At 49.2% G+C, this 22,964-nt stretch overlaps 1 long non-coding RNA gene across 2 annotated transcripts in view; it reads right to left on the bottom strand.

Annotated features, from left to right (window-relative positions):
* Nucleotides 1-2,750: 2,750 nt before the first annotated feature.
* Nucleotides 2,751-22,964, bottom strand: part of LOC112671290 (uncharacterized) — a 184,243-nt gene continuing 164,029 nt past the window's right edge. The window contains exons 2-3 of one of the 2 annotated variants that reach the window (XR_004816144.2): nucleotides 3,566-3,740; nucleotides 2,751-2,927 (exon numbers count right to left, since the gene is read on the bottom strand). This is a non-coding gene — a long non-coding RNA (uncharacterized LOC112671290). Of the gene's footprint in view, nucleotides 3,741-22,964 lie in introns of both variants that reach the window. The other variant, XR_007410672.1, reaches the window with a different exon arrangement.

The following is a 22,964-nucleotide window of genomic DNA, read 5'->3' as shown; positions in this document are numbered from 1 at the left end:
CACTGACACTCTGCTGGGCACCAGGTTACAGCAATGACTAAACACAGTTCCTGTTCTTCTGAGCTAAACAAGCCTAATGGAGGACGTTAAACCACAGCTCACCCAAGGACTGCAGAGTGAGCATTGTGATAAATACTGAGAAGAGATAAAAATGGGGAGTGTTGAAGCCAGGAAAACAAGCTTAGAAGTGCTTGGACAGGTGGGCTCAAATATGTGAGGGAATGACATGGCAGAAAGATTGGACAAGCTCTCTGGACCTTCCAAAGTGGGACCTGGGGCCAGGAATCACAAGACATAGAAAGATTCTGTCTCAATGATTTGAGGAGCTTTTAACCCTCAGCACTGCCCTACCACAGGTTTTGTACCACAGAAGCTTGTGCACTTCATATCAATGAAGGAACACTATTTTGGGGGATGAATAGAGGGGATTGATGCTTGGGGTTGGCCTACATGACTTCTGAGCCCAAGGGTAAGTCTCACCACACCTTCTCAAAATGACACATTAGACTAAGCTTTGCTAACATTCCCTTCCCCTTCCCAGCATCCTCTGCTCCCCAGTGATAGACATAAGGGATGGTAACCTCTCCCAACCTGGCCCTTGGGTGGGCCATGAACAGTTCCTGCCACAGGGTGCTGTGAGGGTGTCCACAACTCCTCTGGTCATTATGCATTCATGCTTAAACTCATTAAAAATGAGTTTCCATACCATTTCTCAGCTTCTCGGAAGATCCTGAGAACCTCCTCCTCCCTTCTCATCATGCTGGACCCACCCTTCTTCCACTTGCTCTCTTCTCCCAAGCTCCAAACTTTTCCATCTCTTTTTTGAGTCTTCCAGCCCCTCTCCTCACCAGTCCCTCAGATGGTGTCCAAGGGGCCATGCATGATCCTCTCGTGCAGAAGGTTCAAAGGAGGATGTCAAAGTTTGGCCTCACCCTTAATCCAGGATTCGTGGTGCCCACTCCTTGTTCATTCCATCCCACCAAGGGCTTATTTCCCAGCTCTGGACATCAAAGACACAGATAAGAGCAAGAGAGATGAGAAGCTGGCAGCAAGAAAGAAGGCAGGATCAGGGGAAAGAAAGGAAGCAAGCAAAATGCAAGACAAAATAAAAGGGCAAATGGGGAGAGCCTTAGGAACTCTAGTTTTAAGTGGTCTGATAATTAAATGAAAAGTATTTGATGGGGGAGCCCACCTTTCAAAATCCCCACCAATGGGGAAGCGTATGAAAACCCGAATAGCAAATATTTACTTGCAATTAACACACAACAGATCCCATCAAGCGTCCTTGGGGCTGTTTCTGGAGTCTTACCTTAATGGCTTGTGTGGCAGAGGGGCCCAGGCGGGCACTAGACCTGGCGTAATATGCTAAACAAATCTAATGGTGTGCTTTATTTCCCCCCTCAGCAGAACTCTTAATTATGTATCTTGCAAATGCACAGAGAAAATGGATTAACCAGAGCAGCTGTTTGCTGCTGGAGCGGTACCCTCCCCAGAAGCTTTTGCAGGGAGACTGTAAGGTGGCCCCACGGGCTGGCCCAGGGAGCTGGCAGGAATCTAGGAAGGTGCAGGTGAGAGAGTGTTGCAGGATCTAAATCTTCAGTCCCAGGGTATCTGTTTCTTGGTGCCCCAATCGGAGAAGTAGGACATGAGTTAAGAGGTGAGTGATAGTGGGGGCCAGTCCTGTGGCTGTATGGGCTGAAGCAGATTCTTTGGAAGGCTTCACTGTTGAGGCCATCGTTCCTAGTCCACCCACCCAGAGCCATGCCTGAAACCCTCACTTATGCTCATTGCCTGTATATCCTCTCATAGGATGACTCACTACTGCCCCCTTGGAAATTGCAGGGACCCATGTATCAGTTTGGCTGTCCTAGCAGGGTCTGTGGAAGGACCTACTAAAGCACATACTGAGGCCTCTTTCATGAAGAAGGAGAAGTCAGGAAGTTAAGAGCTTGGGGCTTTAACTGGGGAAGGCAGACCAATGAAGAGCAAGAGATGGTGCTAGATACAAGGGCAGAAACCCATTTTGAAGAGAAACATCCTACAGATGGGCAGACTCCTGACATGGCATGAACTGGACAGTGGTCAGTAACAGAAGTATCACTGAGTGACTTGTCCCCTGGACTCAGGTTGGAGAAGCTGGTGTGCCCGTGTGTGTGTGAGAGAGCTCCCTGCCTAAGACACAACGGTGCTTGTTTGTGAGTCTGTGATGCCTTTGGCACTACCATCCTGAGTGGGAGACATCAAGTGAGCTGACCGCAGTGGGGTTTTGTACCAGGACCTGGGTTTGAGTCCCATCCTCCCACTCACTAGCCACTATTACAAACTTACTGGGCCTAGTTTCTCCAACTAATTTAGCCTGTAAAAAAACTGGCCATGAACTTCTCAATAATAGTATTTGAATCTGAATGTGCTCCATTTTACTTACAATGGAGCTCTCCTACAGTTGCAGGAGGGGTATTCACTGAAATTGGTAAGGCTACTTTGTGAGCTAGAAAGGGCAGTAGTAATAATAGCAATGCTTATTGAGCATTTACTATGTGCCAGGCACCGTTCTACATGCTTTACATGTTTTATCTCATTCAGTTCTTACAAGAATCCTACAGGCAGGTCCTATTTAAAACCCGATTTTTCAGATAAGGACATTAAGGCACAAAGAGATTACATCCATTCCCAAGGATGTACCAATGGATGGATGTACCAATCCATTCCCAAAGATGTACCCTGTACCTAATAAGTAGGTGGAGTCAGTCTTCAAACCATAGTATTTTATTTTATTTTTTAAAGATTTATTTATTTATTTATTTATTTGAGAGAGAGGCAGTGCACACAAGTGAGGGAGGGGCAGAGGGAGAGAATCTTCAAGCAGATTCCTCATTGATTGCAGAGCTCAATGCAGGGCTCAATCCCATGACCTGTGAGATCATGACCTGAGACAAAAATCAAGAGTTGGATACTTAACTGACTGAGCTACCCAGTGCCCCAAATCTCTGGCATATTAATCCTATCTGCTATACACCTATTATCAGTTAGTGTTTGATAGAGACCATTTCCTAGAAGTGGCTGGGCTTAGCACAGGGCAACAGGAAGCAGATCCATGCATTGCCCAGCAGCATAGAGCATTGAAGGCAAAGGCAAAGGCAAACCTTTGGGATCCAGTCATATAAGCATCAGGTCTAAGAGCACATGATACATTTAAGTCAGAATGAGGCTATGACATAGGCCCAGGGCAGAAGTCTGGCCTGAGGAGGAGGAAGAGATGCAGTAGGGCAAGAACCACGAAGCTTTGAAAGTAAGGCACTGCTACTCCACGCACTCCCCAGATGGCATCACACGATGTTTCCCCAAACATCAATTCCGCTCCATTCGAAGACACATCTTTATGGAGCACCTACTGTGAACCAGGTATGGGGGATAAGCTGGTAGATAAGATGGTCCTCGTCCTTGTGTAGCCTGAGGTTTACCAAGGAAGGCTGTATTACACACGTACTTGCAAGCACGATGAGTTTAGAGAAGGAAAAGGCTTGGGGGTGTATTAGGGTAGTGCTAACTGCCAAAGCGAACAGACCCCATAATGCCTTGAACCCAGAACTTCACTGTTCACTCATGTAGCAGGACAAAACCAGTGCCTCTGGTTGGTGAAAGAAGCTCTCCTCTTCACTTCTCTAAGAGACAGACTAACAGCGGCTCCACCTTCTTCAACACGCATCCTCCAAGTCTTCCTGGGGGGTCACAGCCACCATCTATCAAAGGGAAAAAAACAAGAAAGAGTGTGTGGGAAGTTTTCACAGGCCAGGCTTGCGGGTAGCAGGGACCACTTCTGTTCACGTGCTAATGACCGGACCTCCGTACAGGCCACACGGAACTCCAAGGGAAGAGCAGAGTGCCCAGAGGCTGTGGCTTTGATGAGGTGCCAACAGACTGTCACAGTGGGCGCTGGGGGGTGTTTGCCCACCATGTTCCCTCTGCTTGGTATCCCTTACCTGGCCCAACTTCCCCACTTTCTATGCAACAAACTCTGTGACTTTATGAACAATGGCGTGTGACAGTTGTAGTGTCCTTTTTCTCTTCTTGTACATGTAAACCCTTTCCATTCTCAAAAGCCCTATAAACATCGTCACTAATATCGTAACTTGCACCAGCGGGAAGGGAGGAGGCCTTTGATCACACGTGGGGATAGCAGAACAGGCGGCAAACGATAGCTGAAAGCCAGACGTCAAGAGGGGACTCCAGCATAGACTGGGGACAGGAATTCAGGACCACGAGGAACCAGCAGGGCATAAGCCACCCAGAGAACCCTCAAAACGACTGGGATAAGTGATTCTCCAGAGGCGTGTGGGATGTTGATTCAGATTACTTCATTTAGAAATTAAGAAAAAGGGGAGGTCTGTGAATAAAATCTGGAAGAAACCTGGGGCGAGCAATGAAGATCAGACAAAGTGCTTCACAAATTCACATTGGATCAAACGATTTTGTCCAATGATTTTGGACGCGATTTACGTCTACTTACCAGGTCCCTGGCTCACAACCGTCCCGTTACGCAGGAATCATCATCCCAATTGACAGATAAGAAAACCATGTCAAAGAAAGCCTTGCAGCCCATGAGCAGGGGAGCTGGGTTCAAACTCAGGCACAGTCTTAACCACTACACTCCACTGCCTGAGAAAGAAGGAGTCGAAGAGCAAGCGGACAGAACATGCTAGGAGTGTGGGATGGAGGTGGCAGGTGGAAGATGCGATTGTGAAGAGGGAGCCAGGCCGCCCAAGGCTGGACTTTGTAGAGACACAGCAGCAGGCCAAGGAGGGCAAGTGGGGCCCCGGGCCCCCGAGGGAGGGTGGCTGGTGATCCTAGCTTGCCAGCCTCCCCAAAGCGAAAGGGAAGAAGCCGGCTCCCCCAGACTGCGGTTGCTCCTCTCTGCTGGGGCAGAAGGAAGGGAGCTCTTGGCAACGCTTGCCTTGCTAAGCCTCAAGGGAGAAAAACCAGGGAGTTGGTGAGAGCAGCTCCCCAAGGTGCCTGGGGCGTGATGCAGCGCTTTCTAGCAGGGAGCGAAATCGGGAGGAAGGGAATGAAGACCAGATGGAGTTAGCGTTCCAGCAAGTGCACGTGGTTTTAGAAATGAAGGAGGAACGTGGATTGAGGCCAGATCCGGTTCTCAGGGTTCCACCAACCTGCAGCCCCCCGGGGAATCATCCAGACACAGGATGTCTGGGCTGGGAGGCATCTCGGAGCTCGTCCCGCCCGCCTGCTAGTTCTACAAGGGGGGCAACTCAGACCCGGAGACGGGAGGTGAGCAGAAGGGCTGGGGGCCTGGGGCTGTATCCCAGACTGCACCCCCTCATCCCCCACTGGCATCCATCATCCCTGAGACGGCGGAGCCGTGTAGGCAGCAGGCCCACGGAGGGCCACCCAGGAGAAGGCGCTAAAGCCTCAGAGGCCGCTGAAGTGCAGGTGTTTTGTGCAAACATCTCCTCATCCCGTCCCTACCCACTCCCTTCCCAGACAGTCCCTACTTTCCAGGGCCTCGGGGAAGAGGGACCCTGTGTGGACCTTGAAAGACACGTTGCCTCTCTGACTCAATTTCTTTACTGGTGAAAAGAGGCTGTAAGGACACGAATCTTTCAGCACCTGTGCTTTTCCAGCTGAGGCTTTAGGTCATTTGCCAAACCTTCTCACCTTGCCCTCAAGGGCTGCGATGTCAGTACACAGGCAGAGGTTGGGAGAAGTCAACCAAGGCAGTCACAGGGGATGAGCAGACCCTCTCCTGACATAGGTGCTGGCGGTAGGGTTGGGGACAGAATAACTGAAGCCCAGAATTCATGATCTAAATACTTAAGAGGTAAAATTAATCTAACACACTGATAAAATATGCTTACTCTCCTAGCTTGACAAATGCACCTTCATGATGACAAAATAACGAATATAAGTGCAAGACTGCGGATTTCTTTTAATATGACTGAAAGTTGGCAACTCTTAAAGATAGATGAATTTAATTATTATTGCACATGTTTGGGTGCTGACAGTGTTTGGATGAATAATAAACAAAGACGAAATAATTCAAAAACTATTGTGTATTTACTCCAAAATTATTTTTCTTGCCTTTATTTAAACAGTCCCTAATTATGTTGTCATAATCGAGACATTTACATAATTTGTGTTCTGTTGAGATTAATGCCAACTTAGACATCTCGAGTCACTGTAGTTCTTAGATAGTTTTGTTGTTGTTGTTGTTAATTTCAATTTGAAGAAACTTCTCTGCGGAGGCCGGATAAATTGGAAGTGACAATGAAATTCTTAGAGCCCCACATCTATGTATCCAGAAATAAGCATCGAATTTTACGTATTTCCAAACACTCTAATGTGGTCCCACGTGATAAATTATCACTTCAGAAGATAATTCAAAATCGTTGATTTTCATCCTTCTTCACGCAGTGTAACAGTCACGTAGAGATACCGCACGGCACTTTGTGTAGCTTACATCTAGGCTTACGTATATACAAATTTAAGTGAAATCAGAGTTGTTTAATATTGCAGAGTGTTTCTGACTTTTTACATGCAACTATTGCAAATACCACACTAATTAATGAATACTTCCACGAATCTGAATTTGAACACAAAGAAAACAAGAAAATGGATGCTCCGCACTATAGACACTTCATTATGAAAGAATCTATTGCACTGTGCTATCTGAGAAGAGGGATTTGACAAGTTAATTAATTGGTCTTATATCTCAGCATTTCCACTGCCTAAACCCCAGCTTCCCTACCACCCACCCCAAAGCACTGTCTCCCCGAGGCAGGCAGCAGGACAATCCACCAGCTTCATGGCAACCTGACTCAGCCACCTTTTGTTTCAAGAAGAGAAGGCAATAGAGGGACAGGCGTCTCCCAGGGGGCATGCCCCCCGTTAGTCCCGAGAAGGGTTGTTTAGGGTTGCAGGTGCCCCAGACCAACACTGAGCTCTGGAAACTGCCAACAGAGGCGACCAAGTGCTCCTTAATAAATACATTAGTGAGGAGGGCTTAGGGGGTAGGTGGGGCTTTCTGAAGGGCAGCAGAGGTCTTCGCCTTGCCCAGAGAAGAGTATTGCTGGAAATTTAAAGCTACAAGGGATGAGGCTGGGAGGCCGCCTGATGCTGCCCAGGGACAAGAACCTCCAGAATCATTTCCAGCTTCTTTCTGGGAGCACACATTAGCCTCCCGTGCCCCATCCCCTCCTGTCCCGTCACTTACCTACCAGTCTCACCAGACCACTCCGACTTCCCTGTCGTGTGCTCACAACCCTCTGTGACTTTGCTCTGGTGGTTACATCTGCCTAGAATGTCTTTCCTTCTCTTTGTTTTACTGGTTTATGAAATGGTTTATTAAACAGTTTATGCTCAGTGGGGCATAAATACAACATTTTTTTTTCTAGCCGTACCTTCCATCATGTTCTCTGGATTCTCTCTTAATAGATACCCTAACTTTCTGGTCCCTTTCGATCTGGATCCTCTGGTGCTGAGGACTCGGGGGTGGGGGGGGGAGGGGGACGGTTAGTGCTGGGAGTTAGGAATGATGGCAGCGATGGCTGGGGTCATTGTGAGGAACTTGCAGCCTTATCCCATGGGGAACGCCTTGGTGTCTAAGGCTTCAGCCGGGTTCCATCCCCTGCTGGTAACTTTGCCCATGTGCAGGTACACATGGTGGTCTTAGATTAGTGTTGGCTTCACCTGTTTCCCCTGTCCTGACGATCATGTCAGGAAGGGCGGCGGAGCTGCCTTCCGCCCCTGCCAGTGGTCTACCCCTGGGGAGGGCCAACTCTTCACATAGTGCACAGGCCTGTGGCATGTGCCCCTCTTCCAGACACCCTGCCCTTTCACATCCATGAGGTCTTCTGGTTTTCTTTGGTACTTTCTGAGATCTGGGAAGACTTAGGATGGTGGGGGCCCCCACCCCATTTCCTTCCCAGACTCACAGCACTGTGGTTCCTCTGGCCTTGGCCCAAGCTACTCTGAGTTTCAACCACTGTGCTCCTCACTCCCCATTCCCTGGCCCCCACTTCAGAAATCTCCAGGAAAGAAGCAAACAGGGGACATAAGTCAAACCTCTGCAAGAACCCCTGGCTGTCCCCAACTCCAGTCAAAGCACCGGAGTGTCTCTTTTGTCCGAGGAGGGAGGCATTGTCTCTCCTCCTACAGGCACTCCCAACCTCCCTGAATAATTGCCTCAGAGCCTCTCTTTCCTGGCTTTGGGGAAGGAGAGAGAATTCTAAACAGCCTCCACAAAGTCAGTGGTTGGTCCCTCTCTCTTCCCCCATAGACTGGGATGTTGAACTCTAAGGTGTGCTGTGGGGCGGGTGGGGGGGTGACAGGTCCTGATCTACCTCTTAATAAGCCCCAGTCATTGATGCCTCTCTGTAGGACATGATTCTCTTTGCATTTCTGTGCACCCAGTTGCTGATCCCATTGGCAGTCCAGCCCCCATCACGCTTATCCACTGGAAGACCTTGAAGGCCACTTAGGTCTCAGCCCTCCGTGGAGCCTGCCCTAGCCTCCCAAGCCAGCCTCTCCTCCAGACTCGCACAGCACTTTGGATTGATTCCGGGCCTCTGGTGGTGCCCTTAGCTGTTTGCAACAGTGTTCTCTGGCATGACTGTGAGCACCTAACACGAAAGGAGCTGGTTCAGGCATCCCTGTACCCCCAGGACCTACCACTGGGTCTGGCACCTCACCGACACACACTACAAGCTCATTGAAGGGAGGGGTGACAGGGATGAGCTTAATTAAGAAATAACAAATGAATCAGTTACTGAGTAAAGGAAGGAACTCATCAACGAGCAAATGACCGGAGGAAGGAGTAAATTATCACCGGCCTGTCCGCAGCCCCTTCCTGTTCGCCAGCCTCCCAGGGAGCTCCCAGGAAGCCCCTTTGCAGGCGGCCCTCAGCTCATCAGATTCCAGGAGAGCGGGCTGCCCAGCCCACGGTAATGGAACTGTTAGCTCAAGAGGCAACAGCCTCACCGTGTAAAATCACTGTCTATTCTAGTCAAATTAACTAGGTAATACTCTGCATTAGTGTAAAATTCTCCATCAAACCATGAAGACTGGCATTTAAAACATTCAAGGCCTGAGAAGGGGAGGAGAGGGCAGAGAAAGCAAGAACCAGAGCTTTTTCCTGGCAAGTAATGTTTGCAAGGCCTCCCAGCCTCCCCTAGAAGGGAGGAGTCCCGGGATTGTCCAAAGAGTCCGTGCCTGATGCTGCTGGCTGAGCCTCACCAAGTCCTTCCTCTGGCCTTTCTTCTTGGGGTCACTGGCCCTATACCAGGCCCTTGGTCTGGCGGCTCAGCTGGATGATGCTGAGGCTGCCAGAGGGAAGGACGAGATGGAATGTCCCCAGCACACACATGCCAGGTCATTTGCGGCACCCCCTGCTCTACAAGGAAGCCTCCCCGAACCAAGTGTAGAGCATGCTTCATTCTTAGAACCCCAAAGGTCCGGCCTCCCTACACTCCCAGTGGTGCCTAGGGATCCCCCTAGTGGCCCCAAGATTGAATTGAACAGCGACCACTCCTGAGCCTGGCTGTGAGAGCTTTAACATCGCTTGGGCACCTTCCATAGCCAGGTACCATGCGTGGAGGAGAGAGCTATTATGGGGATCACAGACCTAGGTTTTAGGTAGCCTGTGAGCCCCAGAGATGGGACTATGCTTCCTTTACCTTTCTGGCACCCTCAATTAGCACCCAGTTGGTGCTTGGCAAATGCTACAACAGAGACTTCCATTCAGGAGTAAAAAGTGAGCTAACAGAGCCAGTGATACAAGGCACCTATACATACACCCATCAAACTGGCAGCCACTCATCCCAACCCCTCGGGGCTTGGTCCTGGAGCCCCCCGCATGAGGGGAAGAAAAAGAGGCAGCTTCCCAGGGGACTGTTGCATGCTGAGGTAGCATACTGGCTGCCGTGCCCTGGGGAACCAGCTCCCTGCATAAATGCACAGATAGACGGATCTTATTAAGCATACAACATTCGGGGGCCTCATTTGGAAAAGACATTGATTCTAAATGGCTGTTTGCCATTGACAAGCCACAGCACCCAGGCAGACAGCTCTGGATTATCCAGCTTGCAACCCCTCCACCCCTCCATCCCCTGCGTGGGCACGCACGTGCACCCCGGAGCCCCTGTGCTCTAGCCCATGCCTAAGCCCATCCTGCATTCCCGGCCACCGACTCGCTTGGCAGAGACCAGATGCCAGCACATCCCTCCCTGTCCCCTGGGGACCTCAGGCCCAGCTGTAGCAGCCAGGCAGCCTTGGGACCCTGCGGACCCCCAGCCCCCACCCCCAGAGCCCATCAACACAACTCCGCATCTCCCTGTCCTCTCTCCCACCCCAGCCTCCCTTCTTACTGCTTATGCCTGTGTAGGCAGGAGGCAAAGCAATGAGAATACATTAACATTTCCTTAATTCTATCTGTGCCTCCAAAACTCTGAGTCACAACTGGGTGGGTTTTCGTGCCTGGTGAACTGTCAGCCTCATTCAGAAATGCCATTTTCTACTTTGCTCCTGGATCAGCAAGAGGACAAGGGGTGGGGCCCATGGGGTGAGGGGTGGCACACCCAACCAGTACTGATCCTTGCCCAATGATGATGAGGTCAGGGCATAGGCAGTTCCAAAGAGAAACCATACAGGATTCTACTACGAACCTTAAGAACAGTACCTTGCCTTTGTTTTTTGGTTTTTTAAAAGACTTTATTTATTTATTCGTGAGAGACACAGAGAGAGAGGCAGAGACACAGGCAGAGGGAGAAGCAGGCTCCATGCAGGGAGCCCAATGCGGGACTCGATTCCGGGACCCCAGGATCAAGCCCTGAGCCAAAGGCAGACGCTCAATCTCTGAACCACCCAAGTACCCCAGTACCTTGCCTTTGAATAGCAATCTTTACATTTTACTAAGTGCCTTTGCCTACCTTATTTCGTCATTTGGGCATCCACTCCACATACGTAGAAACTGAGGCACGATGATTTGAAATGCTTGGCCTGGACATCACACAGGTAGTAATGATAGAGCCAAGGCCAATACTCCACCTTCTGACTGCACATCCTTGCTGTACCACCTGGCCTTGTAGCTGCTGGGGAAACTGCAGGCAAAGTCACTTCTCCCCCGGGATTGGAGAGTTAAGGTTTGTTCAATCCTGTAGCAGCAGTTGAGCGCAGGAGACCTCACACACGCTTTGTTGGCCAGAGGTGTTTTGAAAGAAATTTGGATGTCTTAGGCACGGTGCACATGCTCCAGTTGTCCTCATCACCCCATCACCCCCACCCCCCACTGCATTACACTGACCCGTCCACATCTGCTCACTGCCTGCCTGGCTCTAGAGTTAGTCCCCTGCATGAGGTTCCTGCCAAAAGTTCTGCATTCACACGGTACAGGGGAGAGAGGCACCAATGGAGTGTGATCTCCAGGATGTTGGCCAACTCCCTGTGCTCAGAAATGCTCATCATTAACGCATATTAAAGTCTACGTCCAAGGCAGTCTGTTGAGCACCGAGTGGATAGGAAGATGAGTAAGTGTGGCCCTTTCCCTCCGGCAATGTAGTCAGTCACAGAAAACAGACAAAGTAATCATATCGTAAGCCAGTGGTGTGGGTATAAAGATGTCATGGAAACATGGCAGCCGAGGGGGGTGGGGTGACGTGGGTGGACGTGCTGATGGAAAGGTGGGAGGACACTCACACCAAAGGACTCTCTCCTGTGATGCCTCAGAGACTGGAACAGGCAGCCATGCTCGCTCTCAGCCACCCAAGAGTCCCAACTGGCTTAGGATCCTGTTCCAGACACTTACCCACGCCTTACCTGGAGGTGCTTAGGCTTCTCGTGTCAAGATTCAGGGCCTCGCCTTGCCAGCTCAAGCATTTGACCACAGTGGCTATACTCAATAGAGTGTCTGTCCTCTCTGGCTTAGCATGAGGGAAACTCAGAGAGAAGCTACCAGATTCTGCCCTGAGCCAGTCCTGCTTGAACACAAGGAATGCTGGGACTTTGGTACCAAGGGCTGGTGGTAAAGGAGGAAGAGCCTGAGCCTAGTGCAGCCGGGATAACAGGAACTCATGGGGTCTGTGGGTTCTCAGAAACCCAAGAGAGCAGGGAAAGCACAGACCTATCTTGAGCTCATGCTGATAGCCAGTGGCCCCAACCCAGTAGGTGAAATTTCCTATAATGGGGCTACTTCTGGAGGAGCATGTCTCTATCACTGGAGAGATATTGCAGAAGTAATGCATTACAAATAATAAAAAAATTAAACTTTGCAAATAAGTTGCTTGATTAAATCCGAGTGAATTCAAATGTACCTATAGAATAATACTCAGTCATTCATTCATTGACCATCCATTCATTTCACAAATACTAAGCCCTGATTATAGAAGTTAAGCACTGTGCCTCTCATTCTTATTGCACTACTGAGTGTACCCTGAATGGTAAAAGTAAAGGTGGTGACCACCCGGGTTTTGTGTATAACTCAGGCATGCCACAGAAGTGTCCTGTATGTGCCTGGCATCTGTACATATGATGGCAAAACATGGTTGAGAAACTGAGTTCTGCAGGCTGGCTGCGTACTTTCTTCACCAGCTCACATGGCCCTGGTGCCATGGGTCTGCAGGCCCCAGGCTGGGTGCCCTACCTTGATGACATTCCAGGTTCAGAGCCTGCTCTGTAACTGATGTCAACAAACTCATGGTTATCCAAAGCAAGCTCCCTCCACTGACCCCTCGGGGTTCATAACTTTGTCTTCAAAAATCTCACATGCACACATACCTCCCGATCACCACATCACGTCCCAGAGCCCCAATACTGCTTCCTGCTTCTGTTCTTTGTTCCAAGATAGACAACGTTCTCCTCTCCACTTCTACCTATCACATCCTCTTCTCATCTAGAGAGGAGCTGATGAACTAAATCCTCCTGGTACACAGTGCTCATCACAGCCCAAAGTGCCCAAGCTGGAGCCCTTTCTGATGAGATGCCAGGATGCCTTCAACATAGCAAGATGATGTCAGAGTGTTTTATAGAGCTGGAAGGAAATTTAGGGTTCCTCTGGTTTTATAAATTTAGGAGCCCAGAAGTTCAGACATGAAGAAGAATTTTCACAAGGACACACAACTGGTTAATGGTTCTATCAGTTATCACTTCCTAACAAATCACCCCAAAACCCAGTGCCTAAAAGTAATAATCATCTATTTAGCTCACAGCTCTGCATACTGGAAATGTAGGCTGGGCTGAGCTGGTAATGGGGGGGGGGCACCTCTTGCAGGTCAGCTAGACAGCTCTGCTTCTGGGGATTGACTGTCAGCTGGGCAATGGAGATACATGGACCACATGTCTCTCACCATCTCGTCCAGCTGGCCGGTCTGGGTGGCAGCAGCGTTCCAAGGGAGTGAACAGAGGCAGGTAAGCCTTTTGAGGCCTAGGATTGGAATTGGCATGTCAACACTATTGCTGCATTCTATTGGCTTAAACCAGTCATAGGAGAGCCCAGATTCAAGGAGGATGGAAATAGACTCCGCTTCTTAATAAGAAGAGCTACAGTGTCCCATTGCAAAGGATGGGGCACAGAGAGGGAATGAAGCACTGTGATCACTTTTTGCCATCTTCAGCCAGGGCAGGAATCCAAGTCTCCTAACTCCATGCTGAAGGCACAGCACCCTGTTCTGATTCCATCTGCCCAAATCCTATCAACTGTCCATTCTAGTCTCCTCTTCTACAATTCAGAAAAATCTGTGCTAAAAGAAAAAACAACAAGCAAAGGACAGTGGATCAAGCACTTCTGTATGCTTGGTGTAGAATCAGAACAAAGAGTAGGAGCACGGTCCCTATATAAGTCTAACCCTAACACCCCAGCACATCCCTCACCTCTGACTTCCACCCTCTCCAGGACAGAGGCCACAATTCCTCCTCTCCCTGTCTCTTCAGCAAAAACTCAAGTTCCAGTTTCTCTCTCTCTCTCTCTTTCTCTCTCTCTTTGAAACTATCCCACATTACTGTAAGCTCCCAACCGCTCCACAGTCCTAGAAGGGGGGACGGCAGCCAATTTTCCAACATTGAACAAGCTAGCCCCTGGAGTCACTTTTGAAACATCACCAATGTGTTATGCCAACTTCTTTTCTGGGGGAGAACAAAAGCTATTTTTCTCTCTTTTCTTCCCCTGATGGAAAGAACCAAGACCCCTTTCTGCATTCAACTTTCTCTTCTCTGGCATAAAAAAAAAAAAAAAAATTTTAAAAACAAATCTGTCAAAATTCCCACCCTGCCTTCCCAGTTACATTTTTTTAATTCAGTTGGCTCCATGCGGGGGAGTCTTCTATTAATAGGTATACCAGGAGGCTTAGCAACTCAGGCAGAAGAACACCTACAAGAAGGCTGCAGAGGGCTGACGCCGAACAGTGAGCAGGAATCAAACCGGGCTTAATTAGGAAAACATGACTTCCCTATTAACGTCCCTGTCCGTGTGATGCTGCTGCTAGAAAAAAAAATGCCAAGAAGCTTATTTGTTTTGCAATTACGGATGAAATAAAAAATTACTTGGTCTAATTGGACCTCTTTTACTAAAAGAAGCGTGTAAAATAACCCCAGTTTCATTAGCAACTCAAAATGCACTGCTCGGTGTGCTACATATGTTTAAGTGAAATGTGGAGGGTCAATTTGCTATGTAAATTTCCACAAATTTGGCTAAACTAAAACGATTAACCTAATGTGTATGCAAATTAACTTAATTGATAACGACTTTTCTCCAGGAACTTTAAAGGGGGGGGGGGCCCATTCCAATTCTAACAATCCTCCAAACTGTTCTGTCACCCAATAACGAAATGATATCTTGACAAATTAAAGAGAATATAATGAAATCAGATTAATTAATGCCAAGACCAATTAGCACATGCAAAGAAACAAATCTCACTAACAGACAAATCCAGCAGTAATTTGAATGAGATTTTTGAAAGCTTTCCCTATTTGTCAATTTGTGTGTGTGTGTGTGTGTGTGTGTTTAATTCCATCTTTGAAATGTTCCCTTTTGTTTAGGATATAGAATGAAAGAACTGGAAGAGACCACATAGTCTGAAACCTCTAGTTTAACTGATTAGGAAACTCAGCCTCCAAGAGGTGAGTTTCCTTATGCGAGGTGGCCTGGGCATACTTGCACTAGAACCTCTGTCTTTCTTCTACAGCTCCTGATCTGCCAGCAACACCCTCTGACGTAGGAAAGCATTCCATTGTCCTTGCGTGGGAGGACCTTGTTCTGCAGAAAAGCACCCACACTCTCATTCTTCCCAGAAGACAGTTGGTTTCCCAGCTTGGAGGCAGGGAGAACATTCTAGAAAGCCCTTTCTGTTCTGGGATTACCTGATCCTATAGTCTACATTGGAATGTTTACCATATTAGAATGAAGTCTGTATTAGAATATCCCTATATATTTAAGAATTGAGAGGATTTTCATTTCGAGTCTCTTTTCCTTGACTCAGGCCACGTTTTTCACACCAAAAGCAATCATCAAAACAAGCTACAGCGGCCAACTCCAGTCCACACCAGGCTTACCTTGAACCCCTGTGCAGTTAATGATGAATTGCCCAGGCTGATCGTTTGGCCGTGAAAATTTCAACCCATCTATCTCTTTCCCCACTTCCTTCAGCTAAGGAATTTGAGCTGGGTTTTTACTTTTATTTATTTTTTCTTGGTATTCCAGATGATTGTTGCAGAAAGACTGAAGTCTGAACTGCTTCCACCGGGATCCTCAGACAATGGCAGAGTGGAAGGAATGGTAGCTCTGACTGAAACCGGGGCATCAGGGAGCACTCAAGCCCTATCAAACAGCCAGCACAAACAGAGCCCACTGGGCTCATTCCATGGACTCCCGCCTAGGACAGCCTCCTTTGGTCAGATCCCAGCCTTCAGGCTCAGCTGTTGCCTGGACTTCGGCAGGGCTATAGCATGACAAGCTGGAAGAGTAAGAGCAAGAGAACAGGCACTGGCTGGGAAGTTAGTAGACCCATCACCTGGAAAGTCAGTGGACCCATCACCTGGCCACTGACCTTGGCCAATACATTTCCCCTCTCTGGCTGTCAATTTCCTCCTCTGTAAAACAAGGAAATGGGGATGGACTTAATAATGTCTCTGGCTCTGACTCCAAGTCTCAGTTTTCTGGGCATAGTTTTAGGATCAAGAAACACCAACCACACAGGGTTGTTGGGAATATCCATGGAGATATCTAGGCTATCTATCTATCTAGCTAGCTAGCTTGCTTGCTTGCTTGCTTAGAACAGTGCCTGGCATATAGTAAGCGATCAACAAATATTAGTTTATATTATTTTTATCCTGCCAAGTGGTCCTTCACCCCTGTGTGAACACTCTAGTGGTATGGATTGCTAAAATAGTTCAACGACCAGATAGGGGTGGGGTGGTGTGGGGTTCTGCTTTGTAGAGTTTGCCAATTACCTAGGTGTAAGCAATCCCACTATGGGGGATTTCAAGCTATCAATAAGATCTAAAACAGCTCACAAAATTCCTGAAAATTTAGCGATTAGCTTTTGCAAGCCAGTAGGGGACAGTTCCAGATAAATGCCATGCCACCCATTCTCTAGTACCTGACTGTTGCCCATCTTGCAGGTGTAGAGACTACATGTTAGTTAAATATAGCATATTTGTGGTCACCCACTCACACAGCATTCTTTGTGGCCTCCACAAATTCGCTCCCTACCCATCCACTCCCACCTCCTTCCCTCAACCCTCCAAGCAGAGCAATCTGTGTGTACTTTGGAAACATAAACTCACATTATCATTAATCTAAGCCAAGCATCATTGAGAAAGTAAATCTGCTGAAAAGAAACATTTATTCATTTTTAAATTTTGATGATGTATATATTAATCACTGTTGGGGATTATCCACTCCGTATGCTCTTGGGTGAGCCAGTCACCTGGTCCTCTGCCTTTGCCCCTAGCCTCAATCCTGATGACCAGGGCCAACTTGTTGGGATTATTTCACCTCAATCCTGAACTTGACAGTCCTCTTGCTCCCAGGAAGTTGGTTATTTACCGACTGGAAATGGAGAATTAAAAGAAGAAAAATAAAACACCTTTCCCAGCGGGGGCCATAAAAGACTCATGAAGTCATAAAGACAATTACTGGCAGGCCTATATGGAATACCCTCTGTGAGTCATCTGTCTTCTGTTGGCAATAAAGGCACATAGCAAATTAACCATGAGGGAGGCCCGCTCACTTACCCTGTAATTAGACAGAGCTGCAAGATGCTTCCTTTCAAACTTCGTGTGGGAGGATCCATTCTGGCTCCAGGTGGCCCTGCCTCCCAGCCCGGCCAGGCTTGGACTCCTCTTTTGGCCACTGCGCATAAGCCCTGGGCCTGGAGCTGAGAGGCAGGGCCAAGGTCACCACCACCCAGCAGAGGTGTCTCCCCTCAAGGTCCTTGCAGTCTATTTAGAGAGGTGGGCAGCATTTCAAGATTTAGAAGTGATCATGAACTTTGCAAACTGGCAGAGACGTGTTTCTTTCCACCTCAACCGTCACCACTTGCTGTCATGAGCTCTACGTTCTAGCCACGTTAAAGAGGCTCTTTCTCAAGTTCATCGCCCACCTTTTGGCCTCCATACCTTCACAAGTGTTGTTCCCACTACCTGGAACATTTCTCTCCCCACGAGGTCTTGGCTTACAGAGAGAGACATAGTGCCAACAACAAGCCCTCTGTGACGCCTTCCCTGACAAGTCTCTAGGCACATTAACCAGCTCTCCTCTCCCTGCTCACTTTGTTACTCTCTGCTTACTGCTTCAATTATAAATACTTATCTTGAAATCTTTTTCCTCGCCCCAGATTGTGAGTTTGAAGCAAGGCAAAGGCTGACTAATGTCTTGGAAGCCCATTTGTCATCCCACCCCAATCCTAACTTCTAGCACCATGCACTTCCCCAAGTAAGTGCTCAACAAATGTTAGTTGAAAGGATAAAGTCCATCAAGAAAAAAAAATAGTATAAGTAGAGCCTGTGACATATTAGAGGAAGGGATAAGAGCTGGATGTAGCTCCACAGCCAAGTCTAGATCAGAGGGAGGAGCAGCTGGGATCTCAGGCCCAGTCCTCACATCCAACAGAGGGCAGTCCCCATCTCTCTACTCTCTTGCTTCTGACATTCTTTCTCCTCACTTGGGACCCTTCCTTGTTTGCAGTCAACACCTCAATTCTGACTGTGTATTTAGAAGAAGGAAATAAGAAGGGGTCAGGGAGAGTCTCTGTATCTCAGGACAATCATCTAAGACATTCAGTTCCCAAGGGCAGAGCCAGGCATGCAAATTAGCACTGGCCCACAGGCCCTACACTGAAAATAAGTCTGCTGGAAGCAAGATCAATTGCTGGTTAAAAATAAAAGATAAGGTGGTGCTGATGCTGTGTTTTCCCAAGCCCAGTGCATAGATAGCCAGAACCTTCTTCCCCAGGACACCACTGAACAAGAAAAGGGCAAAGACTCATCGGAGAGATGAGAGAATTTGCAGGCTGATGGTGGGATTGTGAATGTGTGGGCCCATTGGGGCAGAGGGGAGGGCGAGAAGAGCTGCATCAGATGCCAGGTGCCCAGATGAGCCATTTTGCCATGGCAGGTACTTGACCTCTAGAAAATGCTATTACCAAAGCTCACCCCAAGCTTCCTGGAGGGCCAGGAAACCAGAGAACGACCTCTCAGTCACACAACAAATACTTATTTATTGATGCCTACCTTGTGCCAGGCACTGCTCCTGATTCTAGAGATACTATAGTAAACAAACTAGTCCTATCCTTCATGGAGCTTAGACTCCGGAATTGAGAAGGGGAGGGAAGATACACAAGTAATTAATGACAATTGCATAGATTTTGTCACAAGAGTGTGCAATGGGGTCTTGGTCAGGGAGGGCTACCCCAAAGAGGTAACATGTGCACTGAGGCCAACAGGGTGAGTGGCGTTACCCTGGTAAGAAAAGAAAGAATGTTCCAGAGAGAGAGAGAGAGAGAGAGCAGACAATGCAAAAGGCTCTGAGATGGCAAGGAGCAGCAAAAGGAACCAGCATGGCTACAAGGTGGGTGGGAGGAGAGGCTGCTAGTTGCTGAAACCTGGTTGCTATCAGATCACTTGTAGACCAGGCTGCGGGTGTGAACTTCCCAAGGGGACGAGTCGGGACCGAAGTCCCAGCTCCTCTCTGCTCACTGAGCCTGGCATCCTGGCACAGGACTACGTCTGCTAAGAGATGGCATCTTTTCCACAGCCTCGCAAGGTCATCACCTGCTGACCGAGCCCACAGAAATGTGTCCAAGAGACAGTCCTGCTTCAAATTCCACAGAAGGTCCTCTTGGCACCTGATGAGCATGATCTGTAGGCAACTCTGAGGCCCCCTCAGTGCTAGACTTCACTAAGGCCTGGAAAGAAGGCAGCCATCATATTACAGTTGGGGGCAGTGGGTGGTTAAGGACACAGACCCAGATCCAGAACAGCCTTCCGTATCCTTCTATCCAGACCACCAAGCAGTGTCACCTCTGATGGTCTCCCTGCCCCTCCTGAACTAGGTGAAGAGAGGGAGTCCATGGAGGCCTCCTGATCCGAGCAGACCTGAGCAGGACTGGCCAATGGTTGCCACTGGTAGGGCCACCCTGGGCAGGCAGCCTCTCTGTAGGTCCAGCCTTGCTGGTTCTCTGCTCTACACAATCGTTTCTTTCAGAGGATGCCCAGGGAGATAGAGCCCCCGGGGAGGAGGCATTGTTTGCACAAAGTGTCTGTCTTTGCCTGAGGCCGCAGCTCAGCTGGACTCCCTCCCCAGCTGGCTGGTGGTAGGATTCCCGGTGCTGGGACCAACGAGAACACTCTGTCAGATTCCATCCATCAGGGCGTCGTGGTGCATCCGCAGGCACTGACCCAGGGCTCTGCCTCCAGCCTCAGTGCCTAGGGACGAAAGGGGGCTCCTTCTCTTGCCCTGTTCTGTGGTCCTGCAGCGTCCACAACCCAGCCCCAGCCTCCCCCACCTCGCATCCATATCGCATGCCTAGCAACACATTCCCGAGCTCAAACTTCCGACCCCACGTTGGCAGGCTAAGCATGTTAAAACCATCCTCCAGATTTGGTTGCTGGCACCACAATAATATAATATAATTTCCATCTATAGACGCTAACTGTGGGCCCTGTATCCAGGCAAAAAGCTAGTGATACATCCCTGAGCAAATAGGCACAGCTTTGCTCTGGTGGCATTGTTTAAAAACCATGTGGCATTTGGCAGCTATGTAACTTGTGAGCCTCAGCTTCCTCATCTGTAGGAAAGAGGCAGACAGGTAGTAACCTTACTGCAAGGGATTGCAGGGAGGAATAAATGAGACCGGCATGGAAATAATACAGTCCCTGGTGCAAAGTAAATCCTCAGTGTTAACTATTATCATTAGCTACTATTTATTGGGCATCCTGGTGTGCCAGGCATTGTGCTCGAGGACTTACAAACATGCCATTTGCACGTGGCATGTGGTAGTAAACCATTTCACACGGGTGGAAACAGAAGCACGGTGAGTAGCTTCTAATCCCAGATCCACGTGGCTCCAAACCACTGAACAGTGCTGCCCAGTAGGTCAGGCACCCCAGGTGCCACGTGTGCTTTCTGGGCAGCATTGTTTCACCCAAGTTCCTTGTGGGGAGAGAGCCCTCAAGAGACACCGAGAAGGAGAGACCCATGAATCTCAAGAGAAGAGCTGTTGCTTTGAAACATTTTGAGTTGATGTGGGGTGCTCTCCATGTCTACATCTAAACAACGGGAGAGGTGGGGGAATGTCTGGAAGGAAGGAGACTGGGATTCAGAGTCAGGCCTTGGCCTACCACCTGTTAGCCGTGTGACCTTGAGCAACATAGGAAACGCCTCTGATATTCACTTCCTCATCTGTAAAATGGGCTAGTAACTCCCTTCGCAGAGATGCTCTGAGGATGAGATTAGATACTGTCTATGAAAGTGAGCTTTCTCCACCATGACATCAATAATTATAAAGAATTGTCGTTGAGAGGTACTTATGTAGACGAAGTACATTGTAAGAATGTCCAGGTTTAATTTGACACATGGGTATTGAGGGTCTGCTGTCTCGAAGGCACATATTCAACTCCAAGATGAGACCAAGAAAAGGGATGCTGTGTCTCATGGGGTGCTGTGGTGCTCACAGACCAGATTCGCGGTACAGGTCGAATTTCCTGGGGAGGCATTTGCACTGACTCAGCTTTCCAGAAGAGGATGAGAAGGATGCTAGTAGTGGGAGAGGCACAGATTGATCAAAGGCTCAGGCAGGCAGAGTCCAGGGGGGCTGGACTGCAGTGTGCACACCCAAGGGCACAGGGGAGAGGCGGTGAAGCTGGCACAATTATCATCCCCATTGGACAGATGGAGATACTGAGGCACAGAGTGGTTACAGGAATCACACAGCAAGTAAGCAGGGCTGCAGTCAGCTGGGGTCTGGCTCCAGAGTCCACGCTCTTAACTATTCATGAACCAATCTCAAACTGTGGCCCTGGGAAGTGGTTGGGGGGTGTGGGGGGTGGGAGGGTGCCTACAGCAGCTCTGGATGAGAAGAAGATGAGAAGATAGAGGAGGAGGAGTTAGGCGGGGTTGGAGGAGTCAGGAAACTCAATGTGTGGGCCCACTGATGAGAACCAGTAATCAGAAGTCCAGCTAAACGTGTCTGAGGCCTCTTCTAGCCCTCATGGCACAGTCCCTCCCAGCGCACACGGCCAGCGTCCCAGCTGTGTGCGCTCCCCCAGCCGGAGCAGCTTGGGCAGGCCTCATGTGGGCAGACGATGTCATTACTTCGACGGCCTGGTTAGCACCGCAGGCCCCAGATGCCACAGCACCCCTGGTAGGTTCTCTGCCCCCCGGGTCACTTTGGGAACCCTGATGCTCTCCTCACTGTTGACCCCCTGTGACAGCAGCCCTCACGGAACTCCTGGCCTGTGTTTGTTGTGCAGGTTGGAACAGGTGCAGCCCTGTCGCATCTCTGTGCACCTTCCCCAGGATGAGCCAGCAGATTCCTGCCCCCAAGAGGATGCAGCAGCCTAGACTTCTTGCTTACTGGTGGTAGGGGGTGGCCCAGACAGAGGGGCAGAATAGGAGAAGAATTTAGGCTTTGAAGGCAGACCAACAAAAATCTGATTCCTGGCCGTGACACTCACAAGCTGTGCAGCCTGGAGAAAATCCCTTAATCTCTGCAGGCCTCAGTTTCCTAGCCTGTAAAATGGAGCCAAATAATACTGACCACACAGAATAGAGGAAGTGCAAGGGTCCGAACAAGGTTGATAAATGTCAACCCCAAAGGGCCTTCTGTAAATGCCAGGCCTCCCTCCTCACCACTCTTGTTGACCAGGGTTTTAAAAACCCACTTGGTGGCCTTTATGTTTTGCCCAAAGCATCAGCCCAGATAAAAACAGGGAGTCCCAAGCCTTGCCCCCAAAGGCCCAAACAAATGGAGAGGCCCCTTAGCTACCTCGGAAGAGAACTCATCCAGCTCCCAGAACAGCCCTTTGATGTGGCTACGACCCAGGCCTGCAGCCTCATTGCTTATGAAGAATTTATAGAGGAGATCTGTGTGGGACATAGTAAGAGGACAGCGAGCCGGGGAGTAAGAAAGCGCACGTGCCCAGGGACAGAACATCTTAGAGAGGTGATTACGTGCCCACCCGTGTTAACTGAGACAAGAGCAGAGCCTCCGTGCACACAGAGCCAGCTGCTTTGAACATCCTGGTAAGGGAAGAAGCCAACGTGCAGTGGATGCCACCCGTGTGCAAGCCCCCTTGCATAAGTTGGCTCATGTGACCCTCACAGAGTTTCCCTCCGGGCAGGTGAGGACACTGAGGCCAGAGTGGTTAAATAACATACCTGGTGCTACATACATAGCATCACAGACTTCGCATGAGAAGGTGGCATTCGATCTGGGCCTGGAAAGATGGCTGTGGTTTCTACAAAT

The sequence above is a fragment of the Canis lupus genome, chromosome 5, assembly GCF_003254725.2.
Source record: "Canis lupus dingo isolate Sandy chromosome 5, ASM325472v2, whole genome shotgun sequence".
In the NCBI taxonomy this organism is placed as follows: domain Eukaryota; kingdom Metazoa; phylum Chordata; class Mammalia; order Carnivora; family Canidae; genus Canis; species Canis lupus.
This window is presented reverse-complemented; position numbering and strand designations above follow the sequence as displayed.